Source organism: Boleophthalmus pectinirostris, unplaced genomic scaffold, assembly GCF_026225935.1.
Source record: "Boleophthalmus pectinirostris isolate CB_2022bp ecotype Guang Dong unplaced genomic scaffold, ASM2622593v1 HiC_scaffold_13, whole genome shotgun sequence".
Lineage (NCBI taxonomy): Eukaryota > Metazoa > Chordata > Actinopteri > Gobiiformes > Gobiidae > Boleophthalmus > Boleophthalmus pectinirostris.
In genome coordinates this window covers 13,076,757-13,091,138 of record NW_026571036.1, presented here as the reverse complement: position 1 = coordinate 13,091,138, position 14,382 = coordinate 13,076,757, and the positions used below count along the sequence as shown (strand labels likewise).

Sequence of the window (14,382 nt, the reverse complement as noted above, 5' to 3'; positions counted from 1 at the left end):
ACATTTTGGACAATTTCTTTCCGCTCCTCTGTGTTTGATAGATCTTAAGAAAATGCAGGATTTGCAGGTGGGAGCAGGACAAAATATATTGCAGATGCAGGCGGGAGCAGGACCGAAAATTCTGTCCCTCGCAGACCTCTATCAGCGCTATCTCTAAATTACAAAAACATGCATGGATGACATCTAAAACCTCTTCAGGCATGTTTGTTGTTGGTGATTATAACATGATAGAAAGTTTTAAAATTGATTTTGCATAATCTCTCTTTTATTAAATATTGGTAATGATGAATAGAAAATCTGTTCCAGTTATTACTCATACCAATGACTCATAAAATTGTGTTTAATTACGATACGGTTCTTATGCTAATTCATGCTTTCAAAGTGAGAAATGACGCAATTATTAATGTTCCACAGTACAACATTTCTCCTTACCGTGAGCGAGGTTGCTTTTCCACAGTGCTGACCTGTAACTTGGCTTAGTGGTGTCATTTGCTTGTCTTCATAGAGATAAGTTTAATGCCATACTGTGAAACATTCTAGACAAAGCGATAACTTCTCCATGGAGGCAAGAAGGTGACTGAACCCAGCACCAGAAAAGGTACATTTATAGGGCACCTTCAGTATTGATACTGGACAAAATTACATAACAATGATAACTTGACCTGATCTAAGATAACTGTAGATAAGGCAGTGACATTTCCATGGAGATAAGCAGGTGCCAGAAATGTTACAAAGTGCACATTTAATATTAAAGAAGACCTATAATGCTTGTGTCTGCTATATAGTGATAATTTATGACGCCCGTGGATAATTATGTTAGAATTTGGACATTTTAAATCTTAATACACATCTAAAACGAGTGAAAAAAAGGAAACAAGTCCACTGATTTCCACAAAAATTGTAGCAAGGCTGGCGCCACCTAGTGCCTCCACTCAATTTAATTCCTCTCCAGCGATAAGGTCAGGAATCGGAATACACTAGACGGTTTGCAAGAACCCCGGAAGTGCGAGTTCAGGCACCAACCAATCGGCGAAGAGGAATACATTCTGTGTTGGCAACGATTTCCGAAATCGAGGATTTAAAGCCGGCACAAAGAGAATGTTCTGTGAATTTTATCAAAGGGAAAGACGTTATTGCCCTTCTTCCTGTGGAACTTGGGAAAAGCTTAATAAACCAGTTAGCCCCGTTAGCCCCAAATAGCAGCGATTGGTTAAATAAAAAAGTATCCGCCTACTGTCAAGTGAACAAATTCTAATGCTGTGAGGTCAGATGAATCAGGCTACAAAAATGGAGATCACACTAGCAAGCAGCAAATTTTTTTTTTCATTTGTACCAATATGACCACACAACTCTGCCAAGTCCTTCGCTTATCACAGATTAAGAGAATAAAATTGGAGAACAAAGAAAGTACGGAGCAGTGGGTGTAAAACTGAGGTTGATCTGCAATATGGCATGTTGAAAATAAGCAATTAAATATCACTCAAACATGCACAAATTACTCCAAATACAACTTTTGGGTGAGCAAATGCTGAGGGGAAACAACTAAAACATGGTTAAAAGCTCTGAAGTCAATTTTCTTTCTCTAACCCAACACAGCCTGTACCCTTATAATTTCTCTATTGAAAATTAGAACTGCAAGAAACCTGGCAGCCAGCAAAGCCCCAGTAATCCGAAGGAGTATTCAGAAACCAAGGCAGTAAGTAATTAAACTCTGCCACAAGTACAGTTGGAGATCATTCATTTTGATGCAAATTGTGAAAAAATGCCAAAACGAACAAATGGTTTTATTAGATCAAATAAAACTGTGACTTGAGAATAATTCCCCGAGCTGGGAAAGCTATTGGGAAAATTGAGCCTTCATTTAATAATAACATGGGCAAATTTCTGTCATTTGGAGTCATTTGCCCAGGAGTATTGTGAGTGGAGCCATATGTCAGGACAAATATTCATAGGACTGCTGCTAATACTAATACTACTACTGATGTTGCTGCTGCTACTACTACTACTTTTTTTTAAGATAAATGCACATACTCAAAACAAAAACATGTGGAGACTGTAAATGAACTATTAAAGCTGCACAACATAAATTTCTGGTAGAGGGTCCATCAGTTGCTCGTCTTAATGCAGATGTTATTATTTCGTTCAGAATGTTCTGTAGTATGTCATTAAATTACTTAAAGGTGCACTGTGTATTATCTGTTTGTCTCCATGGAAATAGTACTGTTGTGCCTTGATTACTCTTCAGTACTGAAAACAAACTTGGTTTGTTAGAAGTTACAGAGTGCATCTTTTACTATCTTTGGAGAAGTAAAGAGCACCACCAGGCCAAGTTACAGGTCAGATCAGTGGAGAAGTGACTCTATTCATGGTATTTTTCACTGTATTTCTACTATCAGAAAGACCTGAAATTGAATAAATACATAAGAGATAAGTTTAATGCTATATGAACATTTGACACAAAGCAATAATATCTCAGGCCCAATCCACACTAGTACATATTCGGAGTCTTTTTTGTTGTGGATGCAGTGTTTGTCCACACTAATCCTTTTTGTCACACTGTCCACTGAGTTGTGTCCTTTATAAAGGGTGACGTATAGTTCTGCGTTGACTCAATATGCACTGCCGCTGTCGCCTTGTCGCTGTCGTAGGGAGGACCAATCACAGCCCTTATTGTCTGCGTCGCTTCTCCTGCTGTCTGCGTCATTTCGACACATAGTTAGAAAATTTCAGAGGTGCACATCGGTCGACACAGAGGCTCTGCATAGGGGGTACACGCCAACACAGACTCTCTGCATCGTGACGCAGACGATTTGACGTTGGACCGTAAATTGGCCTTAAGTCCGATAGAAGCTGAACCGCATCAGCGCACAAGGAGCAAGCTTTTTTTGGAGCACTAAGTTTATGCAAATTAACTATGCAGTTTTAAGTTCCATTTCTATAAAAGGTAAACAAATATGCTCAAAGCTGTGTGGAAAGGGAAGACTTGCGGACGCAGAAACAACGTGTCTGGACGCAGATCGTTTCCGATACGGTGATATGCTGATTGGTTTCAGTGTAAACATAACCTCAGTGGAGACAAAAGACTCATGAATATAACAGATCTGTATGTATAACTATATTTTTAAAAATCAAATAGGTTAAAATATTAAAATGTGGTTTTATTGGAATACATCGAATTAAAGAGCTTGTTAAAAATACGTTTATTAAAAAAGAAAAACTGCATCTGGAGGGGCATCAGATCTAAACTTCAAAGTAATATGCAAAACACAGCACAGCGGGAGACATTTTTAAGCCAACCTCAAGCTCGAAAGGAAAAAAAGAAATGGCCTCATTAACTTTAAGACACTGTAAAGTATATGGCCCCATAGTGATCCAGTGACCACTTACTGTCAATGAAATTAATGCTAAGTCAACAGGGAAAACACTCAGCATGTGCAAAATAATATCAGGCCATACAATTACAGCTCTCTGCAGACTAAAATCATAATTCTACAGGAAATTCTGGAGAGATATCAAAACAGTGGACACTTAAGCGGTAGAAAATATATTGCAGCAGTTGAACAGGCTCATATATTAACAAAACACATGTAATTATGTTTTATCACTGGTCTCCGGGCAAACATAAAAAGGCAAAATTATGAGTTAATGTCCCTGTACTACATTTTTTCCCATGTATTTGAGCAAAATTTGTCTTATCGGTAAGATATATATTGTACTTTGCTCTTGATGTCAAAATAAGTCTGATGTTTATTGTCTGTATGTTTTACTGTCTGAAAAATAGTGCACAGTTAGCATCCTAGTTGTTGTTGGCATTACCTCGATGGCAAAAATAACAATAGAAGTAACGGATAACTTTAGGCCACTGCAAACCATTTAAAATGAATGAATGAGTTATATTTTTCATGTATTTTAAAAGGTGCACTATATCACTTTTTGCTTGTTTCTATGGAGATGTTATTGCTTTGCCTGGAATGTTCCACAGTATGACAGCTCTACCTTACATTTATTCAATTACAAGTGGTTTTATGGCTCAAAAACACCTAGAAAAACAGACATTCTGACTGTGAGCGGGGTCACCTCTCCATAGATCTGACCTGTAACTTGGTCTGGCTTGGTCTCCTTGAAGATTAAGGCTGGGTATCATTCAGAAGTTGCCGATACGATACATACCTCCATACACGGGCCACGATACGGTACATATCTCGATACAGTGAGCTTTCAGTTCGGTACGATTCGATATGATATATTTCAAATTGATTTGATACAGTTCAATAAAAAACAAAGACTAAATCATGGCTGTGATACTAAAAGTCTTTGTTAAATAATTTCTTGTGTAAAGTTCATATGAAACACGCCCATTTTACTCATTAAAACAGTGAAAATGTCAAATGCGTCGCATAAACGAGTTTCCTTCCTCTGAACAAGCAACAAAACTGTGGTTCTGTGACAAAATATTTTAGTAAAATACACCAAAAAAAACTCTTGGCGATATATATCGATACAATAGCCCATGACATCGATACTGTATCAGCACATGAAGCGATAAGATATATCGATATTTTGATATTTTTGCACACCCTTAATGAAGATACATTCCAGACAATACCAGGCAATAACATCTCCACGGATAAAAGCATTTGACGGACTGGAAAAGTTACACAATGCACCTTTAATATTACACCGTGTACCTCATCAGTCATTCATTCAACATTTTATGGCTGAACTCAGAGGCTGAAAGTAAAAACACGTTTTTATATAACCACAAGAAAATACTCCTTTGAGGACAGTCTCACAAAGTAGTAGTAGTAATAGTAGTAGTAATAGCACCATTAATAATAATAGGTAGTAGTAGGTAGTAGGAATAGTAGCAGTAGCAAACGTGTATTAGTCTTTTTAGAGCAGAAGTATTAAAAATAGCAGTAGGGGCAGTAGTAATACTAGTAGTACAAATACCAGCAGCAGGATGTGAACATTACATACAAATTAATAGTACAGGGGATTTAAGAAGTAAGATAGAAGTAAACATGTAGTAGCTGTAGTTTTGGTAGTAGTCGTAGGAAAAGTAGAAGTGTTAAAAGAAGTAGAAGTAAAAGTTGTTATGGTAGACTGGCTTAGTAACTATTTAAATATTACCCTCATGATAAAGTAGCTACTAGGCCTGAATCAATTCTAAGAAAAGATTTGTTAATAATAAATAAAAGTATTTTGTAATGTTTTGTACGGCTATTAAAAGTGCAGCTATTCTAAGTGGTACAGAGTGTAGTATGTAGTACAGCTGAGCGCAGTTTGGGTAAGTTTCAGTCCAAATAGTTGAGCAGAGGCCCTCCCGCTGCAAACCTAACTCTCAGACTTTGTGGACTGTGTAATAGTTTGTGGTTTGACAAATTGATTCCTGGCTCTGAACTTGGGAGAGAGCAGCCGCTGGGAGGGCATCCATCTTACCTGACGCTGCCTAATGAAAAGAGAAAGAATCAAAGAGTAAGGAGAGTTTTAATTAGTTCACCAGGCCTCTCCTCTGTCCTCCGTCCTTCTCCAGCGACGGATGAAGAGCTGATGTGAGGAGGACTGTAACACGTGGACCCCAGCTACTCAGATTGCAAAACCAGACTTGTAAACAGAGATTTACAACAGGCATTTCTAATACATAATGTTCGAAAGGGGAATCTTGTTGAATGGGACGTAATAAATCTTTTATAGCTTAGCAACCATTTTTAAAGGCCTGATCTATGTTTTAATGTTGTTTCCTTATCATAAACATACCCAGAGCTGTGTTTTGTTTCATTCACACATGTTTTAGGCTGGGTTCTTATCTCAAATAGAAAACACTCATGTCATGTGGTAATACAAGAAGTCCTCCACTGTGTTTTCAAAGTCCATACACTTTCACTAGAATCATTTGGAAGATTTCAGCCCTCTAATTACCCATCTTTGCTGAACAAAAAGTAAATAGATAACTGTTAAAGGGACAGTCCGCAATGTTGGACATAGGGCCTCATTTCCTGAGCCAGAGTGTTGGAGACATGTGGAGACACTTTTTTAAATTTTCCATCCAGTCCTTGTATTTGCAGAGGTCACTGGTGCTAGGCTAGTGCATGTCAATGGCCATAGTTAGCCTTCCACTAAAAACAGTCTTACCAACTCCACAAAGCACCTGAAGCAACTCTATTATAACTCCAGACTGTCGATGTGAATGTCTGTATCGATAGAATAATTTTAGAAGTAAAACCAACGTTGCATTTGAAGGATTTATGTCTGAGCAGCAGCAGCGAGTTGTACTTCCTGATAGAAAGCTTGGCAGTGGCGGACTGATATATGAGAAAATAGTTCCTCAACATTCGAGGATTCATGCAATGCAAGGTTAGTTCAAACATTATTCTATCAACACAGACATTTACATCAACAGTCTCATGTAATAATAGATTTGCTTTGGGTGCTTTGTGGAGTTGGTAAGACTGTTTTTAGTGGCAGGTTAACTATGGCCATTGACATGCACTAGTCTAGCACCAGCGACCTCTGCAAATACAAGGACTGGACGGAATATTTTAAAAAGTGTCTCCATACTAGGAAATGAGGTCCTCTGTCCAAAATTCCAGACTGTCCCTTTAACTTCACACGTTGGAATCTTTCCCGATTAGCTTTAGAATGATCTTGTGCTGCATCAGAACAAAAAACGTATATGCCCATGGACCACTGTTGAACCTACCTGGACAAATGAGGGATTACACAGATATATGGCCACTTGGTAATGCAAAGGAAAGTACTACCAATGTTGAAAATGACAAAGAGTGTTATTTATTATCATCGTAGCATCAGAATCAGTGTATCAGAGTATCAAGTCTATTCCTTAGTATTGAAGTTGAGTTTTACATTTTAGTATTGTGGGGTGTTCAGATTTGGCTACACAATAAGTAATAATAATAAGTACCAAAAGATAGACAGAGAAGCACAATTTAGTATGGACCTATAGAGCACAAAGTCATTAGATATACAGTAAGTATACATAACTCTTCATGCATTTTAAATAACAAGGTTAACAAAGTCATCTATTTCCCTTGGTCCATTACTGACTTTTTGTAACATAAAAAGCCAACTCAGAAGTTTTAAAAGCTTTGCACACCTCACTGAACCTGCACACTGTACTGTTTTTCATTAGCCCTCGACCTGAACAAATAGCATTAAAATGACGCCATCAAAGCGCAGCATCTTGTTAAATTACAGCGTGTATTCTTTGGAGTTCTGTGACCTAGCCTGCACTAAAACGAGAGTAAATGAGATATCTGTAGACCAAAGATACAGGTACAGGACCAGATGTGTCTTTTGTCTTTTATTGTCAGGCTTATATGTACTCGGCCACTTGCTGTGAGAAGTTCCAAGTTACAAAAATGGACCCATATTACACTATTTTCTGATCTATGTTATAATGTTTTTTCCTCATCAAAAACATAGCCGACTTGGAGTTGTGTGTTGTTTCATTCACATGTTTAACACGCAAACTCTGCATATTGAGGCTACATTTATATGATGACGGTCTGAACAGAAGACGCAAAAGTGGAGTTGCGTCTTCACTTTTTATTCCGCATTTAGACAAGCATTTTTGGGAGGAAATCTGCATGCATACAGTAACGCAAAAAAGTGTAGATTTCGATTTGGTATGCATGTCAGGCAGCAAGGTGGTGATGTAAACATGTACGTGATGTGAGCAGATCTGACCAGAGTTTTGCGTCTTGGGCAGTGACGATGGAAACACTACGGCAGAGCGTATTAAAATTTCCACTCTGGAGGGTGGTTTCAGATTTTTGCGTTTTTAAGCCCGAAAAACGCAGTCACCATCTAAATGAAAGGCACTTTTGATAAAAGATTTTGCCGTTTTGCCACAAGCGTTCTTGTGTAAACAGGCCCTTAGGCTGAGTTCTTCTCAAAATGCTCTGTTCCACCTTGTGATGTCATGAGGTCATACAGGAAGTGCTCCATTGTGTGTTTAAACTCCTTACACCTTCACTAGAATCATTTGGATGATTTCAGAATTGGAATTTTGAATCTCTACTGAGCATAAGTTAAAACCTTTTAACCTAACTTGAACTTCCGCTTCATGACATCACAAGGTGGAACAGAGCATTTTGGGATTTGGAGATATAGATTAACTAATAGTAGAGGATTATTCAAACACAACTCCAGGTCTGTTTTAGGAGGAGGTAACAACATTTCAAAATGACTAAAATCTCACAAGAGTCAATTGTGTGTAATACTGAATCTTTAAAGGTACATTACGTAACTTTTCTGGTGGAGAGTACATCATCTGCTTGTCTCCATGGCGATGTGATTGCTTTGCCATCAACCAAGTTACAGGTCAGATCTGTGTAGTAGCGAGTCTACATGTGTTTTTAAGCTATAAAAACACGCCTGTTCAATAATTGTAACATAGTTAAGTTCAGTGTCATACTGTGGGAAATTCCAGGCAGAGCAACATTTTCATGGAGACAAGCACGTTACATAGTGAATCTTTAATAGAATATCATCAAAACTACCTTATTGCACAAAAGTTTTAGATTGTTTGGATAAATCATTACACAATCACTGGACAATATATCAAAGCTAATCAGACTGGTGAGTTAAAAAGGAACTAGAAGCACTATGGAGACGGATTTGTAGGTTTGTGCATAAAGTACAAAATATTCTAACACATCCCAGATAAAATCAATTTGTTCATAGTTTTAGTTAACCTAATAATAACTGTTATCTGAACTATTACACAGACTCTTATACACGTGTTGGGAAAGCAGGTTTTGTCAGAAAGGCAGCACTGTTAACACAAAAACAAAACACCAGCGATTCTCTGCACATTTCTCACCTCAATTTGGCTAAAATGTGGATAAATGTATGACAAATTGAATAAATCTGAACTAATAATTTGATATTGCAACCATAACATGTGATCTATCCAATTCCCCTTGCAGCAGAATGAATGAGTAACTTTTCTGGAGATCATATTGCTTGTTATTGTCTGAAATGTTTGACAGTATGACATCAAACCTTTCTACTTCTATTACAGGTCAGATCTGTGGAAAGGCAACCCCGCTCACAGTCAGAATACCTGTTTTTATAGGTATTTTTGGGCTATTAAACCACTTATAATTGAATAAATGTAAGGTAGATCTGTTTAATGTCCTACATATGAAGCAGAGCAATGGTATTTCCACAGCAACATGAAGGTGATGGACCCTCAGCCGAAAAGTTACACATTGCACCTTTAAGTAAAAAAATCTCAAAAATCTCCGTTCTGCATATTCCACACCTCAATTTGGCTAAAATGTTAATCAGTTATCATTTGGTTAATTAGGTAAATGACTAAATGAAAACAATTTGAACTTAAAATCAGACATTGCAAACAACTCAACAATGCAGTACTTCTGGTAGTAGTATGAATAAGTTGAAAGTGTACCCAGAGTCATTCACATGCATTTGATTAGAACATAGCAGTGCGTAAACATCCTTCCTCCCCGTTCCATTTACAAGGTCAGAGCCAAATAAAGGCTGGCGCGCCTGGAGTCTCTGGATATCAGCCACATGTTGGAGAACTCAAAACCTCAAGGACGGGAGTGGAAACCTCCTCCTCACATCAGCATCCTCCGTCTGCTCCAGCACAGGATATGAGACCACTACTACTACTACGACTACTACTACAACTACTACTGCTGTTTTCATAGAGACATCTGGACAAATGGTTCTCTTGTGATACTGACAAAAGTGAATATCTTAATCTCTTTTTCTACAATTTTCAAACAATATTATGGAAATTAATCAGAAAATGTGTTAAAACTGTGGTAATTTTCTTATCTTAATCTTATTATTATTACAGTTTAAGCAATATATAGGTCCAATATTTGCACTTACTTACTTAATCGCATCAGCTATTGAGATTAAATCACATTAAATCTCCAAAACAGATGGATATTTTATTTTGGCCGAGCCGCTGCCTAAAGAATACACAACGAACTTTATTTGCAAACTTGAGTACCAAGAGATCACTGCATAAAACGTGATTACACAGTTCTTTTATAAGTCTGTGGTTTAAAAAAAAAAAAGGGCTGTGGGTGAGTTTGTGGCACATTTAAAAAACATAATTTGTGGAATATAACCAAAATCTGCACCATATATTGGTCCACAGATATCAGCAGAACTTTTCAACCATTGGTTTAATCTACATCAGCCATGAAAAAATCCATTTCAGTCCATCCCTATTATACTGATAAACAATACGTACAGGGCTGCAACTATTGACTGTTTTATTAGTCGACTACTCAGCAAATATTTTTCAAGCAATTATCTGTATTGTACACTGAGACTTTTTACACACATTTTTAACCAAATAAAGGTTGAAATATGATGACTGAACGCTTCTAAAAACAGAATATTTTTCCTGAAAATTAGAAATTGGTTCTCTTTTGACATTTAAATTGATGTCCATTTGTTTTGTACTATTTGCTCTGTAGTACACTTAAATCCATTACTCATAGATACTTAATAGGCCTAGATACTAACTAAGTATTGTGCTATTTATTTATTTCTGATATGGTTGGATCAGAGAAATAAAGTGGTCTGCAAAATATCAATGATTATTTCACTCAACTTACTATCCAACGACAAATACTACTAGTTTTTATTGTTCATTATTAACAGGCTGAAGCAGACTATTGTATTTTAAAACTGTAATTATCTTTATTTTACTGTAATAATTTGATTTACTTTGACTCAATACTGAAATACTTTATGAGTATAGAAAAAAATGGTTAATTCTGTTCACATTGATATATAAAAAGTTGGCTAAACAATTTTCATCTGCATAGCATTCTTGTTTGTTATGTAACCAAATGTGCTCTAGATACAATTTGCAGCTTCAAAGAACGTAGGCTCGTTGAACATTTCAGTAGCTTGACCAAATAACATCTGGTCCAAATAGTTTATTGTTACACCCTGCATGTTATCACTTTGCCTGGGTGAAGGTTGCCAGGTATGTTTCACAGTATGGTATTAAATTTATTTTTACACTGAAAATGTAAAAAGAAAAGTCTGTATCTTACTTGAATGTGGACCTATATCCTGGACTCTATCTTTTCTCATGTGCTTGTCTCCGTGGAGATAGAAAAGCTGAATCCCAGACTGCAGAACATTCAGACAAATCAATAACAAATTCACCAAGGAGACAAACAGCTGTTGGTCCTTCCGCCAGAAAAGTTACCCAATGCACCTTTAATGCTGCGTGTAATAAGTGAAGGATGATACTTGGAAATGGCATGGCATTTATCAAAAGTTTGAGCACTACAGGTAGCCAAAAAGGGAGCACTGCAGACTCCCAGAACTCACAAGAAGAAATGAAACTGAAAATTACTATTGCTGTGAAGAATGCGAAGACTGAATATCAAGTATTTTATTAGTCATTTATGGGCTAAGATTAAAAGCTCATGCAAGACTGTAAGATGGACCATGCCAACTCCTGTATTAAGTTTTGTTTAGAAATGTGGTACCAACAAGTAAATACAGCACTATAAAAAAGTCATAGGGTAAGAATAAAACAAAAAGTCCAGCTCAATTAACACCCAGTCTTCTAAAAACAGTAAAATCTAATTTAAAAACAAAAAGAACATGCAAAATAATTCTTGACTATTCCTTTCATACCATGATAATAAAAAGCACTCTTTATTTGGACAATATAATGTGATTATCAACATTAAATACTAGTACTTCCAGGCAGGTGCTCAAAATCATTGTATGAATCTATTCTGGAAAGGTTCACTTCTGTAAAATGAATGTGATTATTATTTTTTTTTAATATCGATACTTGTAAATATAAAATGACAAGTTTCAATGCTATTTTTAGTATCGATTATTGCGTGATTTTCAAAACTCTAAATATTACATTAAATGGAAATCAAAGTCTTATTGGCAGTCCAGATGGCCAAATGGAAGCCACATGTTTACATAGTGATGTGTGATTTTTGAAGTAGCCCACGTTGGTTTACAATCTCAGCACTAATGACAAGCAGTCTAACATAAACTAACTCATAATTAAATCTAAATGTACTAAGTATGGTCATTTGGAGAGGCTTGTGTAATTTAATAACGCGTAACTACTCCTGCATTCACCAAAGCAAAGTTATGATCGGGTTTAATATTCTAATTTCCTGTTAGCGTTAGGTGAGATGCCATACTTGAAAGAAGCACAAACATAAATAAACATGGCGTATTAAAAACACCAGGCCTTATGTCATCGCAACTGGCTGCAGCTTTTATGTTAAACAACCTGCTGCAACAAACTGATAATCTACCAAGCAAGACTTCAGTCACACACACGTCAAACACGGACCAGAAGAAGTTGAATAAAACTGTATTTACTCACCTCCACTCGCGCGTAAAAGTCCAGTTGGTAAAGTTTACGCAGGGGCTTTGGAGAGGGGGGGCGGTTACGTAAGTGGTGGTCCCGTGGGCAAACCTGGGACAGGGAAGGCCGAGCAGGAGGACAAGTTCACGGGCACGGGGACTGCAGAGCGGCGGAGTGTCGCTGTGAGTCCCGAAGCGCACGGGCAGCTGCGTTTACTGAGATCACGACAAGGCGGAGTGAGTGCGCCAGCGTGAATCTGGCACGACCTTTCAAAATAAGACATTAAAAAAGTGCAATGGGTTGCGCAAGGGGATTTTCAAGAGGGAGTGGGAAATACAGTATGTGCTCTCTGTACAAATTCTTATCTCTACACATAATTTTCTCGGTGCCAAAAGGAGCTGGGTGCAATTCATTTTAATTGCAGATTCTGTCAGCAAATGGCTTGATAGGACATCGGTAATATATTATAATTTGAAATACGAAGTAATATATTTGAAGTATTTGGGGATTTTGGTTTGTTTGTTTGTGAGTTTTACGAGAAAAGTGAGTTCATTAGCCTATTTGAAAGATAAGTTTATGAGTAGTTTGTGAGTGTGTACAAGTAAAATTAGAAATATTGCATTATGTTAAGCACAGAAAATCCCACCCACTAGTTATTATGTAGTCTTCTTTCTCTTGGGTAGATTGATCGTGTAACAATTAGATATTCATGGTGCATTGTGGCGGAATATGGTCAAAAATAATCAATAAATAAATAAAAATAGGAGATGATCTGACTTCAGGCCTGCATTTGCGCTCAGTGAAATGCTGATAAATGATGTATTTTGATGTAGCCTAGTTCCGGTTTTGTGGTATTTAAGTACACTTGATAAAAAGAGACATGTCCAAAGACGTCAGCCTCCAAACCACACCTCCATGTCCAGAACTAATCGATCAGGGTCTAATTTAGGCCATGGACATTTCACTGTTTACAGTTTGGCAGCGTTACAGCGCGTAATCTCAACAAACTAGCCAGGCTACTTCTTTGGAGGGACTTTTTTTAATTAGGCAGGCGTCCTTTTGAATTACTGATTATCTTTATTAGCTTATAACCTGCATATAATGAAATCATATGAGCAGCATCTCTTGTTTTATAGGCCTACTATGATCCATTTTAATTTTATGGAGCAATAAAAATATTCCTCAAGAGCTGAAAATTAAATGTTGTAATTGTATTGCAACTGGACAGAACGTTCAAAGGTGCATTATGTAACTTTTCTGGTGTGATTCTGCCTCCAATGAGATGTCCTTGCTCTGCCTGGAATGTTTCAATGTAAGGTGTGTGTTTCTATTGCTGAGAAATATCTTAAAACATGCATTCTTACAGTGAGAAAGGTCGCCTCTCCACAGATTTGACCTGTAACGCCCTGGTGGCATCAAATGTTTAGTGTAAGTTTAGTATCATACTGTGGAACATTCAAGGCAAAACACACACACACACACACAAATTAAAGAATCGTAAATTCAATGATTTATTATGTAATTTATAATCCCTAGTGATAACATGTTGCCAGGTTTGTGCTGTCACTATAATCTTGTTCTCATTAGAGAGATATGAATCCAGGTGTCTTTAGATCAGCGTTTGATGATGACCTTGGAGTGAAGGCTGCTGTGGGAAGGAGAAACTGTTCACTCGGCAATTCCAGAACAAGAAAAAAAGATAACATACAAAACAACATCTCAAAATATTTCATTCACAAGCAAATATAAAGAAGGTGAGGTGATGTGAATTTTCTGACCATGACAAATAAAAGGAGGAACTCGGCGTAAAGCTGCTGCTCCATGTCATCAAAACAGTCTTTCTCAAAGTTCCTACATTTAAAAGATTTTATATTATACAAATCTGGTTGTGAGTTTAAGACATGTTAGAATGCTGTTACCTTCACAAAATCATACTTGGAGTTATGTTTTGCTTCATTCACACACTGTATGTTTGAGTTACCATTAATTTTTTGTCTGTTTTGAAT

At 37.0% G+C, this 14,382-nt stretch overlaps 1 protein-coding gene across 2 annotated transcripts in view; it reads right to left on the bottom strand.

Annotated features, from left to right (window-relative positions):
• The window catches only part of esr2a (estrogen receptor 2a), a 38,849-nt gene extending 26,282 nt beyond the window's left edge, over positions 1-12,567 (bottom strand). For both annotated transcript variants that reach the window (XM_055149630.1, XM_020941688.2), the window contains exon 1: positions 12,395-12,567. The gene's annotated coding sequence lies outside the window, so the exon portion shown is untranslated. The remainder of the gene's footprint in view (positions 1-12,394) is intronic.
• Between the last annotated feature and the right edge of the window lie 1,815 nt (positions 12,568-14,382).